Raw genomic sequence first — 16,756 nt, 5'->3', positions numbered from 1 at the left:
AGGGGCAGCGAGCTACCTAACAAGCTCAGGTGAGGCCCGCGTGGCGGCCTTGCAAACTCGGACCCAAAGTAGCCACAAAGGATGGTCTGAAATTAAAACTTTTCAGTTAAAAGCAGTGCGGTGGGTAGCAGGTCCTAGGCAGGTATCTTCCCTGACAAGGTCAACTTTGATCTTAACTGAACCTGTTGTCTTTTGCACCCAGGTAACACACCTTTGGGAGGTGGGGTAAGGGGGGGAGGGGTGACGTGTAACTTCCCTTTTAACAGACCCTTCGGCCACAACCAAGGCGCCAGGGCCCAGGGCGGAAACCACAGATCCCCTCCTTGTCCTTGTTGTTAATTGTGGACTATCCTGCACCCACCCCGTCAAAGACTCTCTCCTTTCACTTCTTATCCGATCCCCCAGGCTCCCCCCTTGGCTTCCTCCCTCCTCCCTCATCTATCACCAATGGATTTCACGTGGCCGCTCCGCACCTCCAGGTGACGGTAATTTGTAAAAAGAGGTGAAACCCACCATTCCCTGGGAGCGTGACCTCCGTCCTTGGAGATTCTGCTTCCTGGCAATTGTCAGTTTGGCTCAAACAAACTCACGAAAATGTGTTACAGGTGTGAATGTTTCTCCTGTTTACAGAGCAAGAGGAGCCAGGGGAGCTGCTCTGATGGGGTCCCTGTGTGGGGGCCCTCTTCCCACGTGAAGAGCCCATGGGGGGGGGGGGTGCTGCCCTGGGGGGAGGAGCTATGGGGAGGGCCTATGCTCCCTCCCTGGGCTCTGAGCACGGAGAGTCTGTGGATCTTGCAGGTCCCCAGATCTGAAACCCGCCCAATGCTCTGCCCCCAAGCTTCTGCCTCTAAGCTGTGTGCTGGGAGTTTGGGGAGATGGCGATGGGGGAGGGGGTGAAATACAGGATTTGAAGGGGCGGGGGGGGGGGGGGGCTGTGGAAATCCGGGAGTGTGGATTTGTGTGAAATCCTACAATGAACTAAACCTGGGTAGGTTCGGGATCTCCCGGGACCACAGACCGGACACCGTGTCCCTAAACATGGAAGTGATGCTGAAAATCACGTGGAAAGTTGATGAGCCAGGCCGGACCCTGGGGTTTCTGCAGGAACGGGTGGCCCAGGGTGGCCCGTCTGAAGGTGGCGGAGGAGGGGTCCCCCTGAGGACTGAGGTGAGGAGCCAGGCTCTTGCCACCTTTGGTGGTGCCCTGAGACCCAGCAGCCCGCCCTGTCCACGCCCCGTCCACCGAGGGCTCTGTTACCGTAACGATCAGGGCGTCGTCGAGAGGTGGACACATTTGGCTAATCACCGGGTGCCTCCTTCTCGTTCCCATCGCTCATCACTGATGGTGACACGGCGGAGCCCACTGTCGCCCAGACCCAGGCCACCATCCCCCAAGGCTGGGCCTGTCTGGGAGGAAGCCCCAGAGGCCTCATCAGCACGAAGCATCGTCTCCTCACAGCTAAGGCACCGCTCACCCCGTGACCTGCGGGGACCTGTCAGCCGCCATCCTGCTCTGCCCAAGCTCCGTCACCTGGAGGCCTGGCAGGTCTCCCCTCACCTGGAGGCCTCCCCTTACCTGGAGGCGTCCCCTCACCTGGAGGCGTCCCCTCACCTGGAGGCCTCCCCTCACCTGGAGGCGTCCCCTTACCTGGAGGCCTCCCCTCACCTGGAGGCGTCCCCTCACCTGGAGGCCTCCCCTCACCTGGAGGCGTCCCCTCACCTGGAGGTCTCCCCTCTCCTAGAGGCGTCCCCTCACCTGGAGGCCTCCCCTCACCTGGAGGCGTCCCCTCACCTGGAGGCCTCCCCTCACCTGGAGGCCTCCCCTCACCTGGAGGCGTCCCCTCACCTGGAGGTCTCCCCTCTCCTAGAGGCCTCCCCTCACCTGGAGGCCTCCCCTCACCTGGAGGCGTCCCCTCACCTGGAGGCCTCCCCTCACCTGGAGGCGTCCCCTCACCTGGAGGCGTCCCCTCACCTGGAGGCGTCCCCTCTCCTGGAGGCGTCCCCTCACCTGGAGGCGTCCCCTCACCTGGAGGCGTCCCCTCACCTGGAGGCCTCCCCTCACCTGGAGGCGTCCCCTCACCTGGAGGCCTCCCCTCACCTGGAGGCGTCCCCTCACCTGGAGGTGTCCCCTCACCTGGAGGCGTCCCCTCACCTGGTGGCCTCCCCTCACCTGGAGGCGTCCGGCCGCATCATGAGGAAGGAAGCCGCCTCCAGCCTGTTTCCTGAGGAAGAAGCCGGAGCCCCGGCCCCCAGCGCCAACACAGGACAGAGGCACAGTCCTGTGCACCCCCCTTCCCCCGAGGACGGGGTGTTTCAGAAGAAAGAATCCTGAGGAAGAGGACTGAGTGCTACTAGTGTCTGTCTGCAGCCAGCGCTCTGCCTGGAACACCTTAGTATTCCACAGGGACACAGACTCCCTCAGGGGGACAGTCTAAACCCTTCGTCACTTCAGGGTCCCCAGGTCAAGGTCACCACCAAACGAGTTCTGGTCGCCCCAGCTGGTTTGGCTCAGTGGATAGAGCATCAGCCTTCGGACCGAAAGGTCCCAGGTTTGATTCCGGTCAAGGGCACATGCCCGGGGTTGCAGGCTCAATCCCCAGTAGGGGGCGTGGGCGTGCAGGAGGCAGCCAATCAATGATTCTCTCTCATCATTGATGTTTCTATCTCTCTCTCCCTCTCCCTTCCTCTCTGAAATCAATAAAAATATTTAAAAAAAGAATGATGCGTAGTGATTATATGAGTTTATTCTAAAAAAAAAAAAAAAAACGAGTTCTGGTCAGCTGGTTTTCCTTCCAGGTGGGGTCCCCAAAAAGCTTACCGTTTCAGAGCCTTTGGGGTTCCCGAGTGTGTATAAGGGTTGCTCCCATGGCCCGTTGACAGGCTCCGGGTTTACTGGCGCTGCTCGGAACCCCCCGAGATTCCCCACTCTGTCAGCTTGTTCTTAACAGCACACCAACGGCCCCCAATGCTCTTCTTCCACAAAGAACTGAGTTCAAGCACCTGCCGAGGTGAGCAATAGGGTTCCATCAACTGTTCCTCGGGCCACGTGGACAGACACGTCCTGCACAGAGGAAGGCTGGCATCTCTGGAAACACCTCCGATTGAACCAGCCACGGGGTGATTCACTCATCATCTTAGACAGTTAACTGGTGAGTGCAGGCCTGCGACAGGCGGCCGCTGGCTGAGAGCTGGCCGGGGCGTGTCCTTGTAGAAAACAGCACCAAGAAAGCCTATTCTGTCTTGGCCACCGGTCGTGGCCACAGGCCCTGGCCACCGTCCTGGCCATCGTCCTGGCCATTGTCCCTGGCCCACGGGTCCTGGCCATCGTCCCTGCCACTGGAGACCCTTTTACTCTGAGGGTTTGGACTCATCCTTTTGTGCTGTCTGGGACAGTTACTCACATTGACATTGGCTCTCAACACAACATCATCCCATTTAGAACATGGAAAGCAGCATCTGTTACTTTTCAGTGAGAGCCTTAGAAAGCAGTTTTTCATTCTTATTCTATCTAATAAAGAGGGAATATGCTAATTGACCATCACACCCTCACAAAGATATTGGTGCCCACCGCCAATAAGGAGGGAATATGCTAATTGACTGCCATGCCCTCAAAGATGGCAGCGCCCACAGCCACAAGATGGTGGCACCCAGTCCCCTCAGCCCCACTGGGGTGGCAGGCGCGTGGCATGGCTGGGCCTGCCCCCAGGCAGGTCCCGCCGCTCCACATGTTTGCCTCTGGAGTACCCCAGTCCCCTCAGCTCAGGTAACCAGGGCTGGCTGAGGCTTGCGCTGCCAGCAGTGGCAGCAGCAGAGGTGTGGTGGGGGTGCCACCTTCCCTGATCGCCGGGTCGCCTCCCAGCCCTGAGGGCTCCCGGACTGTGAGAGGGGGCAGGCCTGGCTGAGGGACCCCCTGCCCTCCAGTGCATGAATTTTCATGCACCAGGCCTCTAGTGTTATATAATTCTGCAAATTTCTGTTTGTTTTCCTGTAATTAAACAAAATGTATTTGTTTAGCCTGGCTGGGTAGCTCTGTTGATGAGAGCATTGACCTGATATGCCAAGGTTGCAAGTTTGACCCCCAGTCAGGGCACATAGAAGAATCTACCAATGAATGCATCCATTAAGTGGAACAGCACCTCTCTCTCTCTCTCTATGAAATCAATTAATTTTAAAAAATTAATGCACTATTTTTAAATGATTGTAGGCTCAAAGCTGAAAATAGGGAAAACAGAAAATAACAGAGCTCTTTACAATTTATACAGATCTACAGAGATACATAATGGAATATATACTATATATGAATATATGTCACATTTTCTTTATCCATTCGTCCACCAAAGGACCCTTAGGTTGTTTCCGTATCTGGGCTAGCAATAATGCTGCAATGACCATGGACACACACGCCATGTTAAAACACGACTCCCACACTCCGTCACCCTCCTCTGCCTGGTACTTCCCCGCAGTAGTTATCTCCGTATGACATGGCCTAGACCAGGCGTCCTCAAACCACGGCCCGCGGGCCACATGCGGGTGTTTTTGACGTTTTGTTTTTTCACTTCAAAATAAGATATGTGCAGTGTACATAGGAATTTTTTCATAGTTTTTTTTTAAACTATAGTCCGGCCCTCCAACAGTCTGAGGGACAGTGAACTGGCCCCCTGTTTAAAAAGTTTGAGGACCCCTGGACGATACAGTGGCTACTCACAGCCTGTCTCCCTCATCCACCCCTAGAACTCGGTTCTGAGGAGCCTGGGGGGTGTTTGTCATGCCCGGAACAGGTGGGAGCTCGATAAACATGCGCTGAATGAATGAATGAATGAATGAATACATGCAGGCTTCCTTACATGGATCCCCCTGAACCCCTTTTCAAAAATGCTTTTCTCCGTCGGCTTTACACGCGGTGGAACAAGCTAATGTCACCAGACACGCTGCTCGGGGAAGTTTCTATCTCTGACTTCGGCGACCACTTCGGCAAACACTTAATTATTAGCAAAGGCCAAGGCAGTTAGAGAAAGGAGCACAAAGGAAATAAGCAAACACACGGACCCTGAAGGTCACCGTGGAGTCGCGGAGGGATTGGCACGCCGGGAGCCTGGCGGCCGGCGCCAGATTAGCTATTTCCACGCCAGGGAGGGTGACACAGAGGTGACAGACCGCGGAGGGGAGGCGAGAGGCCAAGTGCTGGTGACGGAGTGGCCCCTGTAACTACAGATTCTCCTACCAGATGCTGTGGCGTGGGGTCCCTGGGGTGACGAAGACAGCCTGGGGCTTCAAACCATTTCCAGTCGGCCGGCCGTTCCGGCTGCTTTTCCAGGACGAACGGCCCCTCCCCCGCAGGTCCCTCCCGGCCGCGCCCTTGGGCTTACGAGAATCTATGACATTCAGATCAGGGCGATGCCACCCCCCCCCCCCCCCCCGCCCCGCTTCCTCTCCTGGCGGGTCTCCCTCCTCAAACCTGCCCTCCTCGGCCGGGGCTCACCAGGACAGCGGTCCCGGGTGCCGGCCTTGGGAAGGTGTGGCTTCCTTCAAAGGGGCTCTCGCTGCAGAAACGGCCTCAGCGAGGAGGCAGGGACCGGGCCAGGGTTAGCCCCACACACGTCCATAAGGACAGGACAGGAGCCACGTGAAGAGCGCCGGGGGGCCCGGCCGGCATGGCTCCGTGGTTGAGCGTCGACCTAGGAACGAGGAGGTCATGGTTTGGTTCCCGGTCAGGGCACGTGCCCGGGTCGTGGGCTCGATCCCCAGGGTGGGACGTGCAGGAGGCAGTCGACCATGATTGCCTCTCATCATCGATGTGTCTCTCTCTCCCTCTCCCTTCCTCTCTGACATCAACAAAACTATTTTTAACGTAAACTGGACGTCACTCCCTGCCGGTCCCTCTGAGCCTTCGCCGTGCCTCTCGCCTCCCTCCTCGTCTGTCACCCGAGGTCTTCCAGAGGCGCCGAGCTGCCTGGCCTCAGGTCCGGGTCCCTCAGACCCCCGGCCCCGCCTCACTGTCCGCTCACTGCCCCGCGCTCAGCTAAACGGGCCCTGCCCAAGCCCTCGCCCCCTCTCACGGCGCTCATTCTGGCTTCTGGCAGGTCCCTGCCGGCGTCACCTCCTTGAGGCCACCACCCCCCCCCCCCCCCACCGCCTGTGCACAGTCTCTCCTCCGTCCCCACCCCCGACCCACCCCCACTCAGCTGGCTGTATCTGTGGCTCCAGGCCAGGGAGCCTCCTGGTCTCAGGCCCTATCAGCACCTGGAACAGCGCCGCCTGGAGGTGCTCGTCACCTTAGCAACAGGCGTGAGGACGGGGCACGAGGAGACTTGGCGCTGTCTGAGCTGCCAGGCGTGTCGGGACTGTTGGCACAGCCCATGTCGGTTCTGAGGCAGCCAAGGTCCTCTCACCCGCCCCCCCCTCCCCGGACTCAGCCCCACACCTGCTTCCGCTGGCGAGTCCGCGCACAGGTGGAGTGACGGCAGCTGTGAGCTGTCCTCAAGTCCAGATCCACGCCGCGCTCACTCCCCACCACCCCCTGCTCACTCCCCGCCCCCCCAGGATGCTGGGCCTCCCGCGGAGGAAGTCGGGGGGCCTTCCTCCTGCCCCCCACTTGATCTGCACGGGAACCCCAGGTGTTCCCCTGCCAAAGGGGTGAGCAGCTGCTCTGGTCCCCACCTCCCCCCAGGCTGACCCCGGTCCCCACGGGGCCACAGGGCCAGTTCCCCGGGGTTCCCCACATCACCCTCTCATGGACCCCGGGGGCACACTCAGCTCATTCTGGGGCCCACGCTGTCCCCGAGCACCCGAGGTTGGGATGCATCCAGACCCACGGCACCCCCTGCTCCCCACCCCGCCTAGGCCAGCTTTTTCTTTCCCCAAAAAACAAAAACACCCCTATCGGGCCCTTCCCCGGTGACGGGGGCAACCACCCGCCCTGTGGACATAGCGGTGTCCCTGCGGAGAGGAAGGTGCAGCTTCTCTCACCGAGGAATGGAAGCGCCCGGCCGGCTAGCTCAGCGGGCAGAGCGCCGCCTGCGGACTGAGGCGTCCGGGTTCGATTCCAGTCCAGGGCACAGGCCTTGACCGATCCCCGGCCCTGATCGGGGCACGTGGGGGAGGCAGCCACTCATGTGTCGCTCTCACATCGATGTTTCCCTCTCTCCCTTCCACTCCCTCTAAGAGTCAAGGGAAAGCCGCCTCGGGTGAGGACTGACCGGAGGAAGCAGTAAGCCGGACGCCGGCTGGCCCCCTCGGAAGGCTCCTGGCCACTCCCGGAGAGGAAGAGCTTTTAAAAAGCACCGGTTCCCTATCCAGGTCCCGGGTGTCCCGGGTGCCACCCGACGTTTATTGACATGCAGATTGCCTTGAACCCCAATTTCAAGATGAGCCCCGGGCAGGCCAGCCCCTCCCCCGCCCGCGTCCCTGCACCTGGCGGCCGGGTGACCTTGGGCGTGTCCTCTACAGCCTCCCGTCGCCTCCTCCCAGCCCTGGGCAGTGGTCCCCTCCTCCTCCGCAAAGTTATGGGGACCAAACAAGAAGTCCGTGCGAACTGTACGGGGGCACGGGGAGGGGGACCCTCCATTGCAGTGCACAAAGGCCGTGCACCCAGCCGGCCGCAGAGGGCCGGGCAGCGTGGCCGAAGGAAAGAGCCCGGCGTCCCATCGGCCCATCTCCAGCAACGCTGCAGCCTGCGCCAGGCCCCCCGTCTCCCTCTGTCTCCCGGTCTGGGAAGACCCCCTTCGGGTCAGCCCTCCGTGCGTCCATGTGAGCCTGGCTCAGGGAGCCACCCCCAGGAGTGTGTGCACTCCAGGTCCCGTCTGTACTTGAGAAAGAAAAACGTGGCTCCCGTTGGAATGTCAAGGCCCCGAAGACCAAGTGAGAACCTCGTTTCAGCAGGAAACCTTTGGTCGTCGATTCCCTGAAGTTACCCCCCCACCCCCGCCCACCGAGCTTTTGGTGAAAGAATCCGAGTGAGGCGTCTCTTTACCACCAGGGTGTCATCGTGAAGGAGTGAGTCAGCCCTGAGATCGGAAAGGGACGTCTGGCAAAGTAAGAGAGGCTGAGGGGGGAGATCTCAGGGCAGCCGACTGGGAGATGCTTATGCCTCCCTGTACGTCTACGTGGTTGAAGGCCTGGCTGTGTGCGTCCCGTCCCGGCGCACTCACCGGCGTTCCAGCGGGAGGGATCCTGCCCGGAGTGGGGCATGCGATACCGGGAACCCCGGAGCGGCCCCTCCTCAACCAGGAAGCGAACTTTCCCACAACCGCATGGGCTCACGTTTCAGGAGAAACTCGCAGCTCCGCCCGCCCGGCCTCACGGTTCTGGCTTTTATTTTTTCCGTCGCCTTAGCCTTAAGAGCCAGCCCGCTACAGTGCAGGTGGCTGGCTTCACCGCCCGGACGGAGGCCTCCGCTCCAGTTCTCGCCCACGGGACGGGACGGGAGGGCATACTGGTTCGAGGGCTGTAAGCGGAGCGGTTTCTGAGGTCACAAACCCCCAGGATCGTGTACCTGCTTGGAAACAGTGGGTGATGCACTCATCAAGGCTGAGTCAGCCGAGGAAGGAACGGCTCTGTCTCCAAGGCAACGGGAGCCAGCACAAGGCCGTGCCCCACCTCCCCTGCTCTCTCCCCCTCCCCTCCCCTCCCCTCCCCTCCCCCCCCTTTTCAAGGCTTCGGCAGCAGAATGAGCTGGGCCACCTGATTATAGCCCGGCGCCACGATCAAGGTCCCCGGACACACATGCATAGGCTCCGCAGGCTCCTGGGGAGAAATTATAGTTTTGTGTTTTTTAAAAAATATATTTTTTTTTATTGATTTCAGAGAGGAAGGGAGAGGGAGAGAGAGAGAGAAACATCCGTGATGAGAGAGAAGCATTGATCAGCTGCCTCCTGCACGCCCCCCACATGGAGCCCGAAACCGGGGCATGTGCCCTTGATCAGAATCGAACCCAGGACCCTTCAGTCCGCAGACCGATGCTCTATCCACTGAGTCAAACCAGCCGGGGTGGAAATCAGCGTTTTATATCCTCGAACCTCAGCGTGAAATTCAGCATCCCCTTTGGCTGTGAGTTGAGGGGAGACAACAGGAACGGTATCTGTGATGTTGCCGCCACCCGCAAGCGCAGATACTTTGTATCTTGTTCCAGAGGGCGTGGCCTGGTGCCCCCTCCCCAGCGCTTCAGAGCCTCGGGGTGTTGGGCCCGCCTCTGGGTTCCGCTGCGTGTGTGCACGGAGACGTACATAGATCACTGCGGTTCTTCTCCTGTTTAATTCTCACCCAAGCATATGTTCATCGGTATTTAGAGAGAGGAAGGGAGAGAGAGAAACATCGTGTGAGAGAGAAACATCGATAGGTTGCCTCCCGGACGCACCCAACCGGAGATCAAACTCTCAACTTTTGGGTGTACCGGACGCCGCTCCAACCAGCTGAGCCACCGGCCAGGCATTTCTGTAGCTCTTTTTAATCACACATTTCTTCTTCACATTTGATATTAATTGCATCTCAATATATCTGGCTTTCTTGGAGACATATGCATTTTCTTTTCCTCATCAGAAACATCATTCCGAGGCAAAACAGGCCCAGGTACAGGCTTTGCTGACCGGTCCCTCCCTGGACAGATTGCGTGACCTGCTCACCAACTCCCAGGCAGAGGCCTGACAGGAACAGCACAGCGCGGCCAATTTGTGTGGGGGGTCGCGTTCCGCCCTTTCAGGCCCCTGTGAGGTAACTGGAATTCTCTCCCCATTTTAAAGATGAGCAGACTGAGGCTCAGAGGAAGCAAACCGCCCTGGGAAGCCGCAGAGCCGGGAGTCCAAGCGGGGACTCTCGGACCACACGGGGACCCCGCCATCAGGCCAGCACTGTCCTTGCCTGTCCCGGCACCTGGCACAGGCGTCCTGCAAATGTTTGCCGTCGGCCTGCCCACCGCCTGCCTGATTTAATTGTTTGAACAAGCACATTAACGCCGCCGCTGGCAGGGGAGCTAGCTCAACGGCATGCGCTCAGATGCCCGGCCAAGGTCAGTGTGAGCTGGGAACGCGGGCCCGGCACCCGAAAAGGTCCCAGTCCCGGCTTCGCCTCCAGCCATGATGACCTTGTCCAGAGATTTGCAGTCATTAACCCAGACGTGGCCACACCCCTTTGCCCTTTGCCCAGGCTCAGCGCCCCCCACCTCTGCCCCAGGTGGGAAGGAGCGGGGATGAGAGGCGCCCCCTCCTGGCCGGGCTGGGAAGAGAGTTCTTTGCATCGGGCCCAGCTCCCTCCCTCCCTGCCCTCTCCCTTCCACATCCCCGGAGAGGCAGCAGGTCCTGCCCTCCTGCCCAGGGCTGGCGGCTCATGGGGCGGGGTGGGGGGGCAGTGCAGGAGAACTCAGCACACACAGCGAGGGGGCGGGGCCGGTGGGAGGGAGACACCTGTGAGAGCCTTAGCCAGCCCTTGCCTTCTGAATCGTATGCACCCCCTTTATCACATTAACATGTTTAATAGTTAATATTAAAAGTCATTTCTGCCGATTCAAAAAGAATATCCAATTAATTTCTTAAAAGAGGCTAGCGATCCAGATTTCCACAGGTCTCCCTCCTGAACGTTCTTGGTCAATCCTGGGTCTTCCTGCTGACCCCTGTTCTTAACAAATCCACGGCGTCTTCCTCAAAACGCCGAGCCGGCCCCGCCCGCGTGGCTCGGGGTTGGGCATCGACCTATGAACCAGGAGGTCAGGGCTCGATTCCCCGTCAAGGGCACATGCCTGGGCTCGACCCCCAGGGTAGGGTGTGCAGGAGGCAGCCGATCCATGATTCTCTCTCAACATTGATGTTTCTCTCTCTCCCTCTCCCTTCCTCTCTGAAATCCATACAAATATGCTTTAAAACAAAACAAAACAAAAGCCCGCCGTGCTGGCTGGTACCCCCTCTGTGAAACGTACCGAGGGGCGGGCGCTGTTCCTTTAAAAAGGCTCGCCCTCGCCGCTCCCCTCCCTGCAGCAGGTCTGGTTTCAGGCGCTGTTTTCTCCCAGGCCTGACCCGCCAGCACATTCATTCCCCAGGAAGCGTTTGAATGAGTGGCCACCTGTTCCCTCCCCCCCCCCCCCACCCCCCGCTGGCCCCTCACAGGCCTCTCCAAACGCGCTGGCTCATTAGGGCCTTGGATCGCATGTCCCAGGCGGTAAGCTTGTTCGGCACGTTCACCTGCGAAGGGGTTTTGGCAGGTGATCAGCCTCCAGGAATTCGAAGCCTTGATTTGCTACCAGAGCCCTCGATCGTGGGGCCCAGAGGCCCCGGAGTCGGGGAACAGCCCCCGGAGTTTCTGACACGTCTGTCATTATCCGTCTGGCTGGCCTGCCTCCAGGAGGCCCAGGTAAGCGGACTCAAAATGCTTCCCGAATGTCCCGGGCTGCCCCTCATGCCCCTCCCTGCCCGGCTTTTCCAGGCAAAGAGGATCCAGAGTCCAGGCTGGGCCCCTGGGAGTGAGCCTGAGAGGACCTGCGGCAGCCGGAGACCCAGGTCCCGTGCTGTGGGGGTCCTTGTCCAGGGGATTGAGGGGCATGCGAGGTCATCGGGGCCACAGCGCCAGGTTCTTCCCCCCAACACAGCGTGGACGGTTTTCCCTGAAATAACCCAGCGCCCCGTCTTTTTAATGCTGCTGCACCAGCCCGCCGTTCCCACGGGAAACACAGCATCCGGGCACCCCGCGCGTGTCCAAGAACTGAGCAGCCAACGGCTCGTTCTGCGCGCGCCTACGGCTCCGTGTCAGGGGCACGTCGGATGAACCTGCCGTGGGAGCCACAGCCTCGGTCTGGGTTCGTGACGTCCCTCCGGAGTGGGAGGCTGCCTCCCGCTGAGCCGAGCAGGAGACAGACAACGTATGGCCCGAATGGCACCTGCCACGGAGCAGGCCTGAACACGGGACGACCGGGGCCACGGGCTCACCTGGCGAGCCCAGGGCGGCCTTGCAAACTCAGAGCCCTCACGTGGCCACAAGGATGGTCTGAGGTGAAAACTTTTCCAATTCAAAAGCAGCTTGTGGTGGGGAGACATGGCCCAGGCTGGTCTCTTCCCTGACAAAGGTCGATCCTGACCTTAACGGAGCCTGTCTGTTGTCTCCCTGCATCTCCGGTAACAGGTCGTTGGAAAGTGAAAGTTGTTTCCTTTTTCTGGACCCCTCGGCGCACAGGCACCCTCTGCCGAGACCGCAAGCCCCTCGTTGTCATTGAGCTCATTGTCGACCGGTAGCTCCCCTGCACCCACCTCAGTGGAGGAAGTGTGCGTCCATCATTGCACTTTGCATCCAATCCCAGAGGTTCCCCGCTTTGCTTTCTCCCGCCTCCCTAGCCCCGTGGTCGGCAAACCGCGGCTCGCGAGCCACAGGCGGCTCTTTGGCCCCTTGAGGGTGGCTCTTCCACAAAATACCACGGCCTGGGCGAGTCTGTTTTGAAGAAGTGGCGTTAGAAGAAGTTTACGTTTAAAAAATGTGGCTCTCCAAAGAAATGTCAATCGTTGTCCTGTTGATGTTTGGCTCTGTGGACTCATGAGTTTGCCGACCACTGGCCTAGTCCACCCCCAGTGGGTTTCACGAACCGCCTGCGTCTCCTCTTCGGGCTGTGATGTATCCGCACGGCGTGAAGCTATCCTTCTCCGGAGCACGCCTCAGTCCGCTGACAGCTGCTTCCCTACAGTTGCTGACCGTTTGGCTCAACTAAACTAAAATAAAAAAAATTCCTCACAGCTTTGAATGTTTCTCACGTTAACAGCACTGTGTCGCAGGCTGATCTGTGCACGTGCCCTTTGACCCAGCAACCCCGCTTCCAGGAATCTTCCCCCAGGACACACTGGCGGGGGGCGCGGGAGATGACGGCAGAGCCCTTTAACTAGCAGCAAAGGCCAGAATCAACGCTTCGGCCTGGGTGAATGGGTCAGAACCTGGCTGTCAGTTAGGACACAGGTGCACCGCGGGAGATAGACACGAACGAGGAGTCGCTCCCTAGACTAATAGACAACAGAATTAATGAAAAGGGCAGCCGGTGTGGCTCAGGGGTTGAGCGTCGACCTAGGAACCAGGAGGTCACAGCTCGATTCCCGATCAGGGCACAGGCCCGGGTTGCGGGCTCCATCCCCAGTGGGGGGCGTGCAGGAGGCAGCGGATCATGATTCTCTCTCATCATCGATGTTTCTCTCTCCCTCCCTCTCCCTTCCTCTCTGAAATCAATGAAAGTATTTTTTAAAGGGAACTCTGCTTGGCCCAGAGGGGAGCATGTGCACCCCAAGCTTCGTTCCAAGCCCTCCATCCCGAGGCGTGTTTGAGCAAGCGGATCCTGCCCCAGCCTCTGGGCTCCCAGCTCCGATCCTCTGCCTCCGTCTGTCTGTCTGTCGGAGAACGTTAGGCACCTGGCCACGTGGGCACACACTTCTATTTCCCCCTCCCACTCCCCTCCCCCACCCCCCGCTCCTCCTTGCTTCCAGCTTTTACAAAGGGATTTGCCCCCTTCCCCAGCGCTGGTGATAATATTACGGAAAATGGCCCTTGCCAAGCAGTAACCCACGTTTTTTGAAAGTCTGCCTTCCACCACCAGGTGGCAGTGTTGCCCTGGCTTGCTCTCCCTCACCTGCCATCTGCGAGGAGTGGTTCTGACAGACAGACAAGGGGTTCTCTCAATGTTTAAGGCGGGGAACCCCGTCACAATGAGCTACGCTAAAACCAAATGATTCTTTTTAACAAAGTGTGTTTTTTATTGATTGTTAGAGAAACAGGAAGGGAAAGAGATAGAGAGATAGAAACATCAGTGATGAGAGAGAATCATGGATCGGCTGCCTCCTGCACGCCCCCCACTGGGGGATGGAGCCCGCAACCCAGGCCTGTGCCCTGACCGGGAACTGAACCAGTGACCTCCTGGTTCCCGGGTCAACGCTCAACCGCGGAGCCACGCCAGCCGGGCCCAAATGATTCTTTGGCTTGTGTTCTCCAATACTATCCTGACGAGACACAACCTGCAACTAGCTTGTTCCGGCAAGTTTACTGGACTTTCTCGCTTTAAATCACGCGTTCTGTGGCCATGTTATTAGGCAATTAAAAAAAAAAAACAACTTCCTATATATATTTTTAGATACGTTTTGGGTTTACAGAAAAATGAAACAAAGCACAGAGTTCCCATGTGTCCTTCAGCACCCCACACAGCACCCAGCTCCCGCCTTTAGAAATATGCAACTGAGAGCTGCGCGGGGCAGTCTCCTGGGGAACAGCGCGAGTGTGAGCCGTCTGCAGGAACTCCAGGACCAGGGGGGGCAGCTGCTCCTCCTGCTGAGCTGTGCCGCCTGGTGCCCTGAAGGACGCTCCTCACATCCCCCTGCTGGGCACCAGGATGGGGAGGCTCCAGGGGTGAAGGCCTTTCCACTGCAGGGACACGGGTGTTAGGGACGAAGGACACGGGTGTTAGGGACGAAGGGACACGGGTGTTAGGGACGAAGGGACACGGGTGTTAGGGGCGAAGGGACACGGGTGTTAGGGGCAAAGGGACACGGGTGTTAGGTCAGCGCTCAGCCACCGCCGGGCTCCATTCACTTCTTAGTAACAATGGCCTTGGTGTCCAGGCAGCGCAGGGACCTGTCCTCACCCCTCACCGGGGGCTGAGCCTGCCCTGGCCTCAGCGCTGCCAGCGGCGCCCGCTTACTGCGTGGCACTTCGGGTTCCTGCGTTCCGGGCGCCTTCTCCTCCCCGCTTTGTCTGGGCGTGGAAGGAGGCTCAGGGCGAGCCAGATGGGAAGGGCCTCGGGTCCTCAGGGTGAGGACACAGCAGGGACCCGCCCGGCAACAGGCTGGCCCGGAGCTGTTTTCCCCAAACGGGTGCCGCTCCCCTCGGAGCCCCTTCAGCGCGTCTGGCGTCTGGCGGGGCCCAGAGCTCTCAGCTCCGCGATGTCCTTCGCGCTGCGCACGTCACCTAACCCCTTCCAGCCTTCCCCACATCCTCTTGTTTTATTTTTAAATACATTTTATTATTTATAAGATTTCCGAGAGGCAGGGAGACAGAGCGATAGAAACATCCGTGATGAGGGAGAATCGTGGACCAGCGGCCTCCTGCACGCCCCACCCTGGGGATGGAGCCCGCGTCCCAGGCCTGTGCCCTGACCGGGAATCGAACCGTGGTCTCCTGGTTCATAGGTTGATGCTCAACCACTGAGCCACGCAGGCTGTGCCACATTCTGTTATTTTAAAATACCCGCTGTGTTGAGGTAGAATTCACCTACTATGAAACCACCCTTCAAAGCACAATCAGTGGTTCTCACGGTTTTCATGGCGTTGTACAGACATCACCTCCGATTTCAGAGCGTTTTCTTTGTTCCCGAAAGAAGCCCTGTATCCTCAGAGGCCACCCCCGCCCCCCTCCCAGCCCCTGGCCACACGCACCCGCTTCCCTTCTCTATGGATTTGCCTTTTCTGGGCATTTCATGGGAATGGAACCAGGTACAGCCTATTGTGACCGGCTTCTTGAACGTAGCACGTTTTCAAGATTCCTCCAGGTCCTGACATGCCTCTGACGGGTGACTCGTTGTCCCGTGCACGGCTGTGCACCTGGCGTACCCCTTTATTGGCGGGTGAACTCAGGGCTGTTTCCACTCTTGAGCCATTAGCAGGACGACGCCATGCGCCTTCGCTAGAGGTGTTTGTGTGGCCACCTGTTCTCCGTTCTCGCGGGTCCCCACCGGGAGCGGAATTGCTGGCCCTGCGGCGGCTTCCTGTTGACCTGCTGGAGACACTGCCGGGCGTTTTCCCCGAGTGGCTGCACCACGTGGCGCCCCACCAGCCAGGCAGGGGGTCCCCGCGGCTCCAGGTCCTCACAACACTTTCTAGGTCATTTCTAGGTCAGGAGCCTTCTCTGCCTACAGATCACCGCCCCCCCCCCCCCCCCCGCCCATGGACGTAAGCCTCTAGGGGCCACAGGCTGGCCTGAGGTGCCACTGCAGCAGCTGGAGCCCAGGGCACGTCGGGCTGTCCTGGGATGGACGTGTCATTACCATCAGTTCCAGCTCCAGCCCAGGGGAGGCCTCCCTGGGGCGAAGACGCAGGTCGAGGTGCACATCTTCCAGAAAACCGACAGACACACGGACGGCGCTGCCGCCGAGGGGGCCCTGCCGGGGTCTTAGCCTTCCTGCCCTCATTCTCCAGGCGAGGACACAGATGCTCTGGCCTCCTGGCCGAGGAGTGACGGCAGAGCTGGGATTCTGCACGTTTTCTCTGCCCCACGCTGTCCTGGGGGGGCGGGAGGGGGGATAGTGTGTTTCTTGGGGGGAGAGACAGGGACCTGTGCTTCCCCCATCCGTTCCCGGGGGCACGGCAGACATTTCAGTTCTTCTCTGTCCCACAGTGGCCAGTCAAAGCCTCACGGATCACCTAAACTGTGAGCAGTGACGTCATGGCTGACGCTGACGTGTAACAGTAAGGCGCTGACGTCACGGTCCCGCTCGCTCCTCATTGGCTGCTCCCTGTAGTAATGCAGCTAAGCATCCAACCGCGGGCCCAGGCCACGGGCCTCAGCCCGGACCGGGTCACACCTGGGTCTCCGACGGTTGGTCCACGTGCCTTCAACGTCACCGCTGGGGGCCCCCGCCGCCTGCCCCGCCGCCAGCCCGGGCCCAGGACGCCGCCTGGCCTGCGCGGCCGCCACCCAAAGTCCGGAATGGGACTGGCACCACAGGTCTCTGCCCTTAACCAACATGGCCGCCGGGGCTTCAGGCTGCAGCGGGCACGTGGGTCACGTAAGGAGAAGATCGCTCTCTGATTGGTGGACTC

Source organism: Cnephaeus nilssonii (genome assembly GCF_951640355.1).
Source record: "Cnephaeus nilssonii genome assembly, chromosome: 3".
Classification (NCBI taxonomy): domain Eukaryota; kingdom Metazoa; phylum Chordata; class Mammalia; order Chiroptera; family Vespertilionidae; genus Cnephaeus; species Cnephaeus nilssonii.
The sequence above is the reverse complement of the archived record's forward strand: the minus strand, read 5'-3'. Positions refer to the sequence as shown.